The sequence below is a fragment of the Cricetulus griseus genome, chromosome 8 (genome assembly GCF_003668045.3).
Source record: "Cricetulus griseus strain 17A/GY chromosome 8, alternate assembly CriGri-PICRH-1.0, whole genome shotgun sequence".
NCBI lineage: Eukaryota > Metazoa > Chordata > Mammalia > Rodentia > Cricetidae > Cricetulus > Cricetulus griseus.
In genome coordinates, this window is record NC_048601.1 from 61,095,616 (window position 1) to 61,108,928 (window position 13,313).

A 13,313-nucleotide genomic window follows, 5' to 3' on the forward strand; every position below is an offset into this window, starting at 1 on the left:
GTTGGTTGTTTTCAGTTTGAATCTAAATTAGTCAGAAGTGTGATGAAATTACCCTCTGCATTTGTATCAGGAAAAATCAGACATTCTGTGTCCATTCTTTGCAGTTCCCTTGACCACCAGTCCACAAAGACAAAGGGGCTAAAACAGCAACAGGGCTTTAAAAGGCCTGTGAACATGGTAGAAAAGAAGTCTGGGTATAAGCTTCAGTGAAGCAGCCAAACTTTTTTCCAGACTTAAGCGACGTGCTAAGGATGGGGAAAGTGGCTGAGACATCACATATTTGCATTAGACAGCATGCCTCTATCATAAAGCTCCTAGTACAATTATTAGTTACCATCTGTGGAAGCACAGTCATACCAAAATGCTCATAACACAATTGTCTTATTACCATTTGGGTAGCAAGGGGAAGGAAAGGTTCTGCAGAGAAGTATGTCAAAGTTCATACTAAAGATTAGTCAGGCATCTGGGAAAAGACATACCACCAAATAAACTCAAGTAGAGACCAGGCTGCCTATCACCAGGGAGGGCATGGGGTAGAAGGAGTCCTCAATGTTGCCAACTTAGAAAGAGCTGCCTAGCCACAACGTCTCCCCAGCATTTATCCAGGTTCTTTTTATGAAACTTGAGTCCCAAAGTTTGATGTGAATGCATTTAGAAATGTTATGTACTTTTGATGACTCATTTCCTTTATGGCTGTATTTATCTGATTCAGCACTGTTCAGATTCTAATGGAGTAGATGTCAACAGAACTATGCAAGCTTGGCTTTAGGACCCCATTTGCTTGGCAGATTTACTTCTAATATTTGACTCTCAGAACACTTGTATCCTTAACAGGTATGTTTCTTAGAGAACACAGTTGGATATAGTATTTTTAACCTAGTCCAACAATATGCATATCATTCTTGTTGAAACAGGGTCATATAAGATCATTAATAAATGTTTATTCATTTCTATAATTTTGTTGGGATTCTTGGTATATTAGATTGTTGTTTGTCTCACATGAGAATCAAATATCACTAGACCCAGTACAGGTTAAAAGTTTATTTAGATAGAAAACACAAAACAGGCTGGTTGCTGCCACAACAGCTCCAAGGATTCTCCCAGGCTGTTTTCTGTGATGCAGCCAGAAGCCAGAGAGTGTGTGCACCTCCTAGAACCAGCCTAAATCCTGCACTCCTGTAGGCACCTGTGGCCACACCCAAACGAGTGCGGTCAGTGCCACAGGGGCATAGTTGCATCTCTCACTACAGTTGTTTTTTGTTTGTTTGTTTTCCTTTTCCCTTACTCCCCAGCTGTACTGCAGTTTCTGGTTCATTGCATTGGATATACTGATGTCTCCTTTCCTGATAATCACTATTCATTCATCCCTCTCATGACATTAACATTTGTCCGTGCTCTCATGATAGAGATGGTGTTTTTTTTCTGTGTCAATAGTATTATTAATAGATCAATTACCTACTATAGAGTCTGAAATACATTGTTCTGTGCTTTTCTGATCTTTAAGGTTTTGAACAAGACTTCAGGTGTCATTCTTATGTGTTTGTCTTTCTATTTCTTACCACTTTTCCATTATAACATTGTATGTTGATTTTTTACATTAATTTTTTTTACATAATAGGCACAATCTATGACACAGAGAGGTTCTTTTCTGGTGGTAGCTATAAGGGGAAATAAATGCCTTTTTGTATTTACCAATCTTTTTCAATCTATGATTTTTCCCTTCTAGTATCATTCAATATATTCCCCATGTCTCTGTATTTTAAGAATCTTCATATTGGTCTCTTCATCATATGCTAGAATTCTTTGGTTACAGTCATGATCATTTTTTAACCAGTGGATGTTTCAAAGCTATGTGTTTTCTTTCAGTTTCAACATTCACCCTTGATATTCTTTATTCCATTTTATTCAGTCTTATGGTGATTTTAGTCTCAGGATCCCTAAGACCAAGTTCTCAGCACAAAAGAGATTTAATTCCCCAGAGTGACAGGAGGCAGTGAAAAAGAGAAAGACAGGATATGTAGAGGAACATGGAGAACAAACATGAAACCAGAGGGTAGGCATTTCTGTCCTGAAGAGATAAAAGGCTGCCTCTTGATAAAAAGACAGACATGACATATAGGAAAATGACAGTTTATAAAGGTAGAAATCTGGTGCCAGGATGAGGTACTTAATCTAAATGGCATGATAATTAGATGAGCCAATAAAGGCTTTTGATTGCTGCATTTTGATACTTTGAGAGCTGGAAATTTGTAGTCAGCCTCAGGAAGAGGTATTGACCAAATAAGCAAATATATCTTGCTGTCTAGCTTCAGTAAAGCACTCTAATAGTTTTATCAGAGGGAGAGGCAATTAGGGAAAATACTGTCAATACTTCACATAACCATATGCTGCATTGGGCTTGTGTCCCTTCACTGTGTATTTTATGTGATAAACTGAAATTTTAAATTAACATTTCAATTATGATATTTCCCTTGTTCAGTTATTCTGACACATGGATGATTGTTTTATCCATCCTCTTTATGCTTCCCTATATGTCACATACCTTCTTCTCTACATCTTGAATTAATAAACATTTGTTTGTATCTTTTGTTGTAATTCATCATTTTATGGTTTTTTTAAATTGTCTTCGAGTATTTTACCTATTTCACAATCCTGAGTTGACTCCTTGAGTGAATTGAGATTCTTTGGTTTGACATTTCATACTCTTGTGTTTCTGTGGATTTAAGTTCCTGTTTTGATTTATTTGAGGCTTTTCTAAATTTAGCAACCTACACTCATGGGACAGAATAAGTCAGACAATCACTCAGCTTTAAGCTATTTGCAGATTTCCAGCAATTTTATGTACTCTATAAGAAACTTGTTGCCTGCCATATAAGATTATTCATAATCAGAATTTGGGCATAATTAGAATATTTTACATGGGAGCACAATGTACCCCTATGAAGATTAAGCTTTGTTCATTAGTATTAAATGTAAAGACTGGAAGGCACCATTTGCTGTTACAAAATTATATGCAACATTAGAGTGGAGGCAGGTTTTTCAATCTCTACAATTGGAAATCAGATACAGAGACTTCAGAAGGAGATGTGCAACCAGAAACAAAGGCAACAAATATCACAATTTCCCTCCTTTGCAGATCCTAAATATATGGATTCTAAGTATGTAAACTTCATGTGTGTATATGTGTATATGTATATTTCTGTATGAGCTCATGAGTGTGTGCACTGTGTATGTAAGTGCATATGTGCATATCTATGTGTATATGTGTACCTAAGTGTGTTGTGGGTGTGGGTGAGTGTGGAGGTGTGGGCATGGGGAGTGAGTATGGTGTGTGTGTAATATGAGATACAGAGATAAAAGTAGAAGATGCTCTGAGGAATAAAAGATAGCTGGAAAGGGAAGGGGAAAGGGGAAAAGTTAGCAATCATGGTCAAAACATATGGTATTCTGGGAAAACATTGCTTTTAAGAAAATTGTATATAATGAATTACATCAATAAAGATATTAAGGGGCAGAAAGATGGATCACATGTCAAAGACACTTGCAACCAAGTGTGATGCAAAACCTGAGTTTGAGCCCCAGAACCCACATGATAAAGGGACAGTCAAATCCTGAATTTCCTCTGCCCTCACAGCTATGCAATGTCACATGTGCACATAGAAACATGCTCATGCATATACACAGATACACAAATGCACATTCACATGGACACAGAAAAAGGAACTTCATTAATTAAAATATAATAAAAGCAAAATGAGCAACAGAAGAAATGGACACCAGTAAGGAAGTAAGACCTCCAGAATCTAGAAAAAGCAGGAAACACACTTTCCTGGAGCTTTTGAAATGAGATACAGTTTGCTATCATCATCACGTCAGCCAAATGAGTATTATGAAGGATACCAGAACCCCAGAACTAGAAAAAGATAAATCCATCATATTAAAACAGCAGAGTTTGTGGTATCAAAGCTCTTCTTTGAATTTTCATAAAAAGGCTATTCATACAAAAAGATATAAGAGACATTGAACCCCTTATAATTTGCTGGGTTCTGCAAAATTTTTTATCAGTGTTTCAGGCAACCTGGCTCTCAGGAAGAAGGGAGAAGTGTGTAGGTCTGGGCTGTGCATATTGCAGGCAGCTGGTGAGACTCTCAGAGGAGTTTTGTTGGAGGATGGAGCACTATGGGAGGAGAGCTATACCACTGCTGACAGTAATAATCTGCCAGGTCTTCATCTGGACACTGCTGATGGTGAGAGTGAAAGCAGTCCCAGATCCACTGCCTAAGAAGTAATTAGGGACCCCAGTGTGCCTAGTGGATCAGCAGTTTAGGATACTGCCCTGGTTTCTGCAGGTACCAATTCAAGTAGTTCTTTTTGGTGCTACTGCTGAAAAGATTCTGACTGGACTTGCAGCTGATAGTGGTCTTCTCTCCTGCTGACACAGTCAGGGAGGATGGAGCCTGGGTAATCACCATATCTGCACAGGCACCTGCAAACAGGAATACATAATTAAGTAGCATAATATGGAAACAAAGCAAAGAGTCAAAGTTGAAATTTGTCATTTAATATCCTTATATTATCATATTGTCAGAGTGTATATCTTACACAATAGTGTAAGAAATTTATGCCTGGAAACACATTCTTATATACAAACAAGTAACCCTAAAAAGATTATAAAACTTTGACATTTCTTATCAGACACCCAAAGGAACAAGGACATGAAGACATGGATATATGATTCCATCTTTCTCCTACTCCCTGGCTAACATAGCTCAGTTCTCACTACAAAGGCCTGGATTATATATTTGGAGCATCTGATCTTGTTTGGGGGCATGCAAACAGTTACCAAATACATAGGAAATGTCTGTGCAATGTGTGTGAGTGGCTGGTGTCCATCAGTTAGCAAAAATGTCATCACAGTGAGTGTGAGTAATCACTGAAAGATAGCAGCTTACACTTCTCAGAGATCTATTATGTGTTCTAATAACAACTTTGTGTTAAAATACAAGACTTTTTAAAATCAGGTTGTTTTGCAGAAATGTTGGAAAGCTATATAAGATTAACAGTATTAGGGAAATGATAAAATATATTCAAAAATTCACAACAAAAGAAACTTAGAGTAAGAAAATATGCAATAAAGGAAAGGATAGTTGGAAGAAGGAAAAGAGAAGCAGTGAGAGCTATTGAGGAGGAATTGTTTTTTATCTTCCATCTGTAAAGTCATCTCTTACACTGAAGACAATGAATATTGGGCCCCACCTTCCAGACTAAACAAGGGAAAGAGATTCAATGAGCAGCACAGAATTCACCCTTTGGAAATCTTGGGAAATATTAATATAAGATTGAGATGAAAGAAGCTTTAATCTCCAAGCAAAGGTAAACCCAGCAGAAACTAGCAGTATCCTCCCCAAAACTTCTAGGAAATGAAAAGTCTCTAAATTTGGGGAAATATAAGTGAAACAAAACAAACTGAATTTCTTCAAGAAGTAATGAATATAGACCAACAATGCAAATAATGTTTATTCCAGAAATTCATATTCTAGAGCAATCTAGGCATTAGTGGTATTGAAAATGGGGGAAATGTTCTTGTTGACATAGAAAACAAGTAAAAAAAAAAACTCTGCAGAAATGGGGGCAGCCAGCCTAAATTGAGTAATAATTTTATAGAGACAAATAGACCACAGCATCAGAGTTAGTTTTCATCTAAAGAAAAAGATGTTTGAATAGGAATTAAAAACAATAGCAATAACATAAATCACAGAATATGCCTTGACTTTAGATTGGTGAACTCTGAAAGTATATATAAGAAGTGAATTATAAACCCAGTCTTATGTGTAAATTAAAAGAAACACAAAAATTAACATAATGTCAAGAAGTTGATAATCACATCTGTAATTCCAGAACTGAAGAGACATAAGAGGGAGGGTTACTCTTTTCAGGCCAGCATGGGATACAAGTTCTAGGCCAATCTAATCTATGCATGGAAACAATTCCTCAAAATGTGGGTTATTAATCAAGGAGTTACAAGGCAACTAAGGGAATTTGATATTCAAAGCAAAGTCATTATCTGATGTTAATGTTTTAACATTAAGACAAGAATATTATTGAAAATTAAACAAACATTTAAGTAATATGCATTTCCCTTTTATTTTACATTAATTATACCATTTATACATTTATTTTCATATATAAAATGTTAAATTATTTCTGATGAGCACATTCATATCTCCTCTGTAAACTGCTAGCACACCATCATAAGAGAAAGACAAGCAACATGTGGATTAAGGAAGTTACCTCTTTCAAGGTCAAGAATATGATAGATGAGTAACTGCCCCAATCAGTGTCCAACAAGTTGTGATATGCTCAAGATTTTGCTAAAATTTGTGCTTCACTTTATGACAGTTACAGTGAGCTCAGATTGTGTTTTATGTTACTTTCTGCCACTCTCATTCAGATTAGATATATGGCTACTGGGTTTTAAAAATCCAAAGGCTCCTGCAGTTGAACATGTGTTTTCACTGTAGGTAAGGGGAGAGCATGGAGACTAATGGACAAAATCCCCATGTTCTTGTATGTATAATAGAAATATCCCACTGGTCGGTGGTAGCGCACGCCTTTAGTCCCAGCACTTGGGAGACAGAGGCAGGCAGATCTCTGTGAGTTTGAGGCCAGCCTGGTCTACAAGACCTAGTTCCAGGACAGGCTGCAAAGCCACAGAGAAACCCTTTGTCGATAAACCAAAAAGAAAAAAAAAAGAAAGAAAAAAGAAAAAGAAGAAATGGCTCAACAGTACTTGTTTACTGAAATACCTATTATAAATGAAGTTTCCACCATGGTGCATTAGATTCCTTGAGCTTGGATTAAAAGTAAACTAACTACAAACCTACTGACTGAAAACCACAGAGATTAGTTTTCTTCCAGTTTCAGAGCCAAAAAGTCTGATGTTTTGACCTTGAGCTCCTGGGACACAGAACCCTCTTCCATGGAAACCACTGTAAATGAAGGTCCAGGGAAGTCATATTGAGTCCTCAAAATCACAAAATGGAGGCTGAGGATGTTGTCATTTATAATGGTGTAAAAGACACGCAGTCTCCACATACAGCACGATAGCCTAAAATGCAAACCTTCCTTCTTAGATGATCCATCTGCTATTGCATATTACTTAACTTCAGAACATCATAGAAAATTGCCTGAAATTCTTGAGGAAGAACAATGAACCAACAATTTTACAGCTGAGTTCTGTACCCCATGGGAAACAAAATTTCACCCAGCCAAAACCTTAATGATGCTTTCAGGTCCACATACTCAGTGTGGCAATGTAGAGTAGAAGGATTAACATTATCTGATCTCTTCTAAATAAATAGATACGACTCAAGGCAAAGGGAGTTCCAGATTATCACTAATCTGTGTTCTTCTGAAATTGGTTAGTAACATGTTGCTTTGTGGCTTGTGGATACTTCTCACTTAGGAAGTGAGATAAAAATCAAAGCAAAACATAAATATCACTTCACCTGAATGATATATTTAAATGAAATCATGAAAGTGACTATAAATGATGGCAAGACAGAACAGGAAGAGCAATCTGTATATGCACCTGGAGGGACTGCAACTTGGTACAACCAATGTGAAATTCAGTATGGAGGATCCTCAAGAAAACATGAAATTATCATGTTTACCTACTCCTGAACTATGTATATCCCTGAACAAGCGTTAATCAGCATATAAGAAATCCACATCCATGTTTATTGCGCACTCTTCACAATAGTAAGAATTCAAATCAATCCCGTGTCTATTAAGAGATGTATGATAATAAAAACATACATATGCACAGAGATTTATCCAACTCTAATAAAAATTGAAATCACATAAATGTGTTGAATTTTTCTATGAGGCTCAGTATATAGATTTCCTTCAGATAAGACACACTGGTAGTTTTATTATAACTCTTATATTGCTTCATTTGGAAATGGGATTCAGATAATTTCTCCTGGTCCACACTGATTGGTAGTACTCCAGAAATCTTCTGTGTCCTTGATATTTTTCTTACTGCATGCCCCATCAGTAACTGCAAATGTCATTGGACAGGGTAGATCAGGCTTCAAATGATGAACATGAGTGATTGAGTCTGGACATTTGGAAAGTCAAGGTAATCTTGGGAACCTTAGTAAGACCAAATTTTAAAAATGGGGGAGGGGTTGCACCAACAACATCACTGGTCTTGCAATGAGATGTTGTTTAATATTCAGATGAGAATGATACCCTGACAATACCTTGACTGTAACCTATGAGAGCCTGAGGAGAGGACCCAGACATAGCATCTCAGATTATAGGTGTTGAGTTTATAAGTCACTGAGTTTGTGATAACTTCTTGTGCAGCACTAGAATAGTCATACAATTTCATACAGTTTCACTATCCTGATATAGGACTGTAAATTTGAAAAATTCAAATATGTGCATCTTTAAGTGATGTGAAGAATCATTTTTGAGGACTCTCATTCCACATAGGAAGAATACAAAAGCCCAAAGAAGGTTCATGAAGCAGAGGAGGGTTTCTATGAAGTAAACCTTCAGTGGCCGTGGCTTGAACTCTTGGGATTCTAGAGTTCATGTAAATGCAATGGTAGAACAACTAGAATATGAAAAGGACCTGAGTGTGGTATCATGTAATCCATCAGTCATGGTTAAGAGGTTGGCAGGTTAGAAGCTTCAGGGTCACTGTGTGTAAGTGATTTTCAGGTCAGCTCAGGATATATAGTGAGACTTTATAGTCCTCCACCTAAAGGGGTAGCAAACAGTGAAAGAATGCAAGAAGACAATGAGGTCACATTGTGGAAAATAATATAGAAAGACAATGTGAGTATTAGATAAAGATGAAAGAATAACTAATGAGTCTAAGACCATAGATGAACATCTTTGATGCGCACAGATACTGATTAGAACCTAAGCAGCATCTGTGATAGTCACAGCTTTGTTGATCAGAAGCTACTAAGTAACAGCTGCAGAAGACCTAAGTTTGTCATCCACTGAAGAGAAACTTTTGATATCTCAAGCAAATAGAAGTGGAAAAGTGACATTAGGGTGAGGAAGTCAGCTTGTATGAGAAAGACAACTAACAATCTTCAATATTCAAACTCTTATTTTGAGTGAAGTAAGTTTCTATAAATTTTAAGTGATTGTCTAGTCAATCTATTGAACATAAAAATTATTATTTGAAAATATTATCTGGTGGTCTTTTTTAAGAAAGCAAATTGAAAAATTGTAAATCATGCATGGCCTGACAAACACAAAGTTTAAAAAATCTGTTTCATGGCTTCACCATTTTAGCAACAATATTTCTAAAATCACTTGGTTGAGATGTGGAGGGAAATACACAATTCATAGACTGAGACTCAATGAGCAGAAACCCAGGAGATTTTCATATAGTCCTGGAGCACTGTAGGAGGAAACTCCCTAGTCTGCTAACAGTAATAGGTTGTATCATCATCAGCCTCCACAGGATGGATGATGAGGGTGAAGTCTGTCCCATACCCATTTCCACTGAACTAGGCAGGGACTCCAGATGCTAGATGAAGAGGTGGGGGTGTCCTGATTTGTGTTGGTACCAGTTCATACCATTGGTAGGACCTATACTGACACTCTTGCTGGGACTGCAGGAAATGGTGGCTTTCTGCCCTAGAGACATAGGCAATGAAGCTGGATACTGGGTCAGCACAATGTCCCTAAGTGGAAACCTGATTGATAAACACACATTTCTGTCACAGATGTATTGAAAGCATCCCAGTGCAGAACCTTTGTATTTGGAATCTGTAACAGCAGTGATGAGCTACAGACTGAAAAGTCATAAAATAAAATGGAAACATCACTAATTGAACACCATAATTTTAATGATCAGGAAACCGAGACTTGAAAAACAGTGATGGCCATGTTGGTTATTCCCAGTAGCGTGTCCTCTCATCTGGCACCCAGAGCAGCAGTACCCACTGCTGGAGAGCAACTGACCCCATCTCTGAGAACTGGACTAAAGGCTGATTCGTGGGAACTGCAGGCTGCCTTTAAAGATGGTTTGAGTAATCTGCACTGTTCCTAAAGTCTTGATATGCAAATCAGCTCAGCAGCGCTTGACTTGATGCTCACAAGACACCTGCTCTTCTGTCATCCTGTGGCAGTTAATTTTAGCAAAGAAGTCCCTACAGTATTCTAAGTGGTGTGACCCAGGTGTTTTTTGTTTGGTTGGGTGTTTTGGCTGGCTTTTTGGAGTTATTACTTTCTGTTACTCTGAGGTTCCATGTCAGGAGTGCATTGTCATTGCTCTGCTGAAAAGTGTTTGTTGGGGATCATTGTGATGCCTCAGAATTAAACATTTAAGAAATACGTCTTTATATTCATTCTATATGTACATGTGTTTGTCTGCATATATGTCTTTGAACAACATTTGTGTTTCTTATGATTGGATTCAAGGAAAGGGCTTTGAGTTCCCTGGAACTATTGTGATAGATGACTTTGTCCTTGCTGGGAATTGAACTAGTGTCCACTGTAAGACAAGGAGATCTCTTATCTATTGATGCATCTCTGTAACCTAAACTGATTTTTTCCATCTCATAACAACAACATATTTTGCATAGAGATACTTCTCAACAAGAGAAAATAATTGGTTTTAATAAGATTATTAAACCGGTGCTGCGGTTCAAGTGAGAAGGGGATTTTGACTCCACTAAGAGAACTTTATCTGAAAGCCATCAAGAGCCAAAGAAACAGTGAACTGTAAGGGTAGGATGAAGAAGGAGGCTGGAAATATAAACTTAGAATATAATGTGGATAAGGAAATTCTCCCCATGTTCTCACTCCAAAGGCAATGCTTAGTACACATGAAGCATTCACAAATGGAGAAATATTTTACCCTGTGACCAGGACCAGGAACACTAACTCAGAATCCACAATTTTTGCCAATTAGCCTCCAGCTTGCTCTGGGTACACAGTGATAGACATCCTGCTAATGTCACTACCATAGTAGGACAGGGTAGGTAATTATACTGGGTTTGTGTCCCTATGGACACTTAGCATACCATCAATTCCACATAGGACTGTGACTTTTAAGAAAAACCTCAGGTTATCTGGGAAGTGAGGTCCATTCATAATCAGCATTTTCCTTTTCTATGGCACTTGACCTGGAAGAACTGACAATGTAAGGGAAAATTGGATATTTCTGTTTCCTGGTATTTGTTAGATAGAAATATCTCAGATGCTTGTATCCTTGGATAGTATCATTGTAATTCAAGGGACTGAGTAAATATCAATGCTCCCCAAAGGACTGAAGTACATTGCAGGTTGACTATCCCCAGAAGACCAAGTTAAGCCTTGTTCTCCAGGATGTTGTTTGGTGGAGAAACATGCATGAATACAGGGACAATAGAAAGGTTTGAAGAACTGTGTCTGTTAACTCCTCATCTGACTCTCCACAAGATGCTCAGCTTTGCTCCACACACTCCTGATGTGCTGCCTCACTACAGACTCACACAGGACCTTCCTCCGATGGCACAGAACTTCCCAAACTAAACCAACATTTACCTCATTATTTCCTTTTCTTCTAGTATTTGAAACAGTGATGCACACACAGGGCTTCACCCTTTCAATAAGATTCAAAGCAAGACATTCTTAAGTTATTGCCCAACTGAACACTGCAACTCTCACTCAAAATGATTGTTTTCTCCACTGCTTTTCCAGTTCTGTGCACAATGCCCCTGGGTTATTGATGTGGATTGCATTCTTGTATCACAGTGTTACCATAGCTGCATGGCTTTCTCTATGAGTGGGTGTGGAAGATCTTTATTTTACCTCTCAATGACTTTATTGTAGGGATCTTTAACTTCCTTGCTTAACCTGGTTCCTAGCTATTTCCTTTTGAACTTTTGCATGCATTTGGTCTTCACTTCTTTCTTAGTAAGTTTATTAATGTTATTCAGAATATATATTGATTGTTGTATGTTGACTCCAAATATGCTCTTTGCTGGAAGTATTTTCAGATCTCAGAATTTTCTGGTTGAGTTTTGAGTCTTTTAAGTATAAGAAACAATTGTTGTCATTTGACTTTTTCATTTACTATTTTATCCCGTTTATTTCTCCCTCTTGCCTTTTTTCTGAGCATTACATAGTGTGGCATGAAAAATAAAAACCCAAAGACAGATATTTGGATTCAAACTGAAGATCAGAAAAGCAAAGATGTTAATCCACCAGAAAACTCTCTCCTCTACCATTATTGTGTTGTGGGTAGATATTTTGACTGTTAATGACCAAACAACAACTGGTGAGAGACATTTGGTTATGAAAGTTGCTACAGTAAACAACCTATATAGTTTACATTTATACTGACTTCAAAATTGAAGTAAAATGATATATTACTTTGAGAGAGGTTATGGTTTTATTTCTGCAGGAAATGAGAGGCTATAGATTCATTCCAGGTTAAGGAAAATTGTGTTAGATAGAGGAAGAGCCCCTGAAATGCTGACTATAGATATGGAAAAATAAATCTAAAGGAACTGTAAGACACATGATGTATATTTTTCCTGAGCAAACATAAAACAAAATTTCCTCTTTGGCTAACTTGTGTACAATGCACAGTCTATTCTTGTATTACTATAGATGAGTATGTTACCTTTAAGATTTTATGTATTTTCAGAGCAAGGGGACCAAAAACCAGTAAAAACTGCCCAGATGATCCAGCATCCAAAGCAGTTTCAACGCTGCTGACTGAGATTATCATTGTTTGTGTGTTTGTTCCAAGTTGTTATTGATAATGATCAAGAAACAAGGGGGATATAGAAATAGGATAAAATGATAGATTATTGAATATACTATATATATTGAAGAGCTCTTGCATGAAACAGCCCTTGCAGCCCGAGCAAGAGGTGAGTGTTAGTGGCCAGCTGCTTTGTTTTTCTGGTGTTCAGCTTGAAGTTTGAACCCCAATATCAGTCTCTGGGTCTTTTATTTTTCATGTTACACATGTCTGCTCCTGTCAGCACCAATTAATTCAAAGAGGATGATGAGCATCAAAGAAACTCCATACAGAGTTTGTTTTCTTCATGGCGAAAGCTAGCCATGTGGGTAAAGAAACTGCCCTTGATTAAATTGGTGACAGTGATATCTAAAATGGACTAGGAGCACACAAGAAAGTTTACTGCCAAACTTTGCCAAGACCAGGTTAAACAGTCATTCAATTTCCCTGCTTCAAAGGAAAATGTGCCAGATGTGCTAGACATGTAGGCCAGAGTTGGGTGTACCAATAATACAGAGGAAGTTTTGGTAACTGTCCAGGCAGA